Genomic DNA, 4456 nt, shown 5'->3' with positions numbered 1-4456 from the left:
TGGTTGGTGGATGGCAGATATGGTTTCCTCCTTCGGCGTTTTAGTCGTGGTGGGTCGCCAGATCTGGAGTTCGATGGCGTGTCTGGGGTGTTGCCCCGGTCTGATTCGTTCAACGGTAAGGGTTTCACTTTTGGTGAGCCACCTTGGAGGTCCCGCAAAGCTGCATATCAGCGATGGAGCCGCGTCGAGCTCGGATGAGGAGGTGATTCGTCATTCTTTTCTTCGGTGGCTGCTGTGGTGGTGCCGGAGGCAGGTGACGGACATTGGTGTCAAGCTCAGAGATGTTCTGCTATCTTTTCAGTTTTGTCATGTCGGTCTTTACGTGACTTGTACTTTGTTCTTTATGATATGAATGAGACACGTATTATCATGCAAAAAAAAGAGTACGTGACAAATTAACTACTCCAGTTTGTGGGATCTGGAGGAGGCGGATGGTATATATACAGTACGTATATACTAGCTCTGCATCTATAATTTATGTATGCAATTTGTACTATATTATACAAGTTTAATACTATATTTATGTCACTGCAGCATATGCCTACCCTGCACGAGTACATTCTCCTATTTGTATTTTGTTGGCGGTGGTTCTCTTGTTTGTTGTAAGAGTATCTTCAGCCGTTGGCCCCCTAGGCGGCTCGAAAAATCGTCGCCTGGGGGCGAACCGTCGCTAAAAATTAGCCTGGGTGCGATCTGGTTCCCAGCAGACGGCCCCAGGGTTGGCCCTAGGCGGCTGTTTTTAAACTTTTTGAACCTAAAATTTGGCGAACGGGACAAATATTACAAATATATTATTTTAGCGAATTAAAATAGTTTTTTATACAAAAAACAAAATAGGGCCGTGACTACATGCCGAAAAACGCGGCGAGGTAGCCGGGGTCGCCGAGGTCGCCGTTGTCGCCGCCGTCGTCCTGGTCCTTCTTCTCCTCATTGACCAAGACGCCATTGTTGGACCCCTGCCCGGGGACGCCCTGGCGCACCGGCGGAGGCGGCGCACCGGCGCCGCTATCATCGTCGAGGACGATGACGCCTCCCTCGTCACGCCACGGCGGCGAGCGGAGTACTGCTCCAGAGCGCGGCGCTGGCGCTCCAGTTCCGTCCGCGCCCATTTCAAGGCCGCCGCGTCATCGAGTCCTGGCTCGTCAGTGGGCCCTGGCTCCGTCTTCACGATGGCGAGGCCTGGCTCCGTCTTCGCTTGACGAAGTGGGGAGGAGCCGAGGTGGAGAAGGTGCACCCGCCCTCGTTGATGACGATGTCGGCGCTGCCGTTGCGCCAGCTGAGCGGCGTCTCTGCGGTCTCCGCGGGCTCGGCCTTGACGCCGAGCACCGCGGATGAGCCGGAGGAGGAAGAGGAGGAGCTGGTCCGACACGGCATCCATTGTCCGCTGCTCCGGCGGGGACCCGGGGTGGCAGGGTACGTCAATGGCGGCTCATTGCCGCCATCGAGGTGCTGGAGGACGACGTGGAGAGTCCGGCCGGGGGCACCCCACCATAGGCGGCGGCCGTCGCTGTTCTTCGACCCCCGCACCACCGGCGCCCCTTTGGTGGAGGCGAGCCGCTGCGCCCGATGGGTGCTGAAAGTATGCCGCCCAGGCCTCGTGGTTGTCGGCGGCGTACTGCGGGAGGGCCTGCTGCTCCTCTGTCAGAGAAGCCCGCACACGGGCGATCTCGTCGACGAATTGGTCTGGGCGTACGTCGACGTCGGGAACAGGGGGATGGGGACGCCGTGCTGAGCCTCCACCGCCCCAGCGCGCGCATGTCCGGCGGCGCCAGCACGTTCGCCTCGAACAGGAGGTACGCCTCCCACTCGTGCAGCGAGCGGCGGCCGAAGCCATTGGCCGCCGCCCCATCGCCGAGGAACCTCTCGCCCATCGCCGCGGCTTGGAAAGTTGAGAGGGGAGGAATGGGGAGAGAGCTCGGCAACGTCGACGCACGAAGAGAGAGCTCTGCGGCGAGAGATTGGCGGCTGTGGGTGGGGGTGCCTCAGGCCAAGGGGCGCGCTTATATAGCGGCCAGGGGGTGGGCGCCGTGTGTACGCATGGCGGGAGGTGGGGCATCGCCGCGCCCGCGCCGCCTGCGCCGCCCATGAGGAATCAATGGAATGCTGACCGGCGGGTAGCCTTGGCATTGATTCCCCACGGGAAACCAAGACGATGAGGACGACGAGGCGCGTGGGTCGCTGACTCGGCGGGCCGGCATTTCTTTCGCGCCAAATTCGATCGCCCCAGCGCCCCCGAGTGCCCCCCAACGCGCCGGGTTCGGTCTGGGTCCGCCGACACCAATTTCGGCCTAACCCGCCGAAAAACAGGCTCCTGGGGGCGCGGTTGGGCCAATTTTTGCGCGCTGGCGCTAAAAAACGCCTGGGAAGAGCCTGTTGGGGGGCACGGCTGGAGTTGCTCTAAGTTTACGACATCATAGACAGTGGCCCACTTTGACAGAATCACATGGGATACAACAAGTTAAATATGAGTGTTTTGAAGGGCCAAAAGCTTGCAAAGTTCTCAACTTCTCATCTAAGCCCTTATAAATTTTTTCTTCACATGTTGGTTCAATGTTGGGGTGCACAGCCCCCAGGAGATTGCATAGCTCCGCCATTGGTCATTCTCTATAATACTAAGCTCCCTAGTTTAAAGAGCTCACATTGAATTGAGGTCTCCAATTGAAATTTGATCGGGTCAATAATTTTTGAAAGCTCTCTCATTCATTTTTTATACCATACAATATGCCCTTTAATTTTTAAGGCCTCACAATTAATTACTGGATTTGAAGATGGAAGGTGAGATGAAAATAAACCATGCAGACTATTCTACCAACTCAAACATTAGGAGTAGAGATTTTGTGTGTCAATTTTGCCCCGTTCTCCTAGTACCGGCCTATCAGGGCAACTGGACGGTAACTTAACTTAACCGAGCTGTCTTTTTTGTTATTTCTCTTTTGTTGTTGGAATTTTTACGTGCCATATATCTAGATAATATATTTATTCACCCCTAAAAAATTCTAAGAACCTATTAAAAATATTTATTAAAAGAGTTCAATATATATTTTAAAGATGATCAAAATATATTAAAAAATTGTTCATTATCTGTTACAAAGAGGTTCACCGTGTTATTCGCAATAAAAAAGAGGTTCATCGTGTTTGAATGTATAAAAAACTAGATTTGTGAAAAATAAAATCATAAACAAAGTAAGGAAAAATGAAAATCACCAAAACCCAGAATTAAATTAAAAAAGAGAAGCAAACCCCTTTGGAACCCCAAAAACCAAAAATAATAAGTAGAAAACAGTAAAATCCGAGCGCACAACTTGGCTGACCGGGAGCGAGCGCATGAAGGCGTAATATATGAATTACTCCGGCACTGCCGGTAGACCAGTTTGAGGAGTCAGTGCCGACCGCATATGTTTATCGGGTAGAACACTTAGGATTTGTACCGAGTAAATTATTGGATTTGGATTGAATACCTACTAGAAGGGGTGGGCTAAGGTATATAACTTTTTTGAAAACTCAAACTATTTAAGTTTGATCAAATTTTTAGAGAAATATATCCAAATCCATAATATCAAATTGTTATGATAAATTCATCATGAAATAAATTTTCATACCTTTTTTGTTTAATATTGTGGGTGTCAATATTTTTTGCTCTGAACTTGGTGAAAGGTAAAGAAATTAGATTTTCCAAAAAAACTAATACCCTTTATATTTTGAAACTCACGAAATATTTAATTTGGCGGGGTGAGGGAGATGATGGAGTGTGTTTATTTTTATTTGCTAGGAAATATGCCCGTGCGTTGCAATGGGAGAAACAAATTCTCGCACCCATTCTATGATTGTGCAATTTTCTCCTCTGTGTCCCCATTGCCGATGGCATTCATATTGTCCACCTATTCACGACGAGCATGATCAATATAAAGTGATGTGCTTGTCATCATACAATGGCATATAACGCTCGTGTGTGGTGTCGGAGTAAACGCTGATATGTGGATCATCATTGTCGTGCGGTGGTGACGGGTGCCAGCGGCTCTAGCGCGGCATGCTTCTGCCAGCCGGCACATGCTTTGGCGAGCACCCTGGAAATTCCGAGGCCCTCCTCCGTGATTTGCAGTATATATAGTAAAAAAGGCCATTATATTTAGAAAAAGAATTTTCTCCCCATACAAAGCACATAGTATTTTTGTCAACAGTTAAGGCATAGCTAGCAGCACTCAAGTCTGAAACTTACGAAGTTCTAGGACAGTCCATGTTGTAAATTGCAAGATATGTGAGAACATGAGATGCCACTAAAATATACTCCCTCTGTAAATTAATATAAGAGCGTTTAGATCACTAAAATAGTAATCTAAACACTCTTATATTAGTTTACGGAGGGAGTAGTTACCACAATTCACACTTTGGAATTTAGTTTCTGGCAGTGGTGCTATTCATGGTCCAGATTTCTGTGGAGGAATAACCATTGGGGGAA

The sequence above is a fragment of the Triticum dicoccoides genome, chromosome 3B, assembly GCF_002162155.2.
Source record: "Triticum dicoccoides isolate Atlit2015 ecotype Zavitan chromosome 3B, WEW_v2.0, whole genome shotgun sequence".
NCBI lineage: Eukaryota > Viridiplantae > Streptophyta > Magnoliopsida > Poales > Poaceae > Triticum > Triticum dicoccoides.
This window is presented reverse-complemented; position numbering follows the sequence as displayed.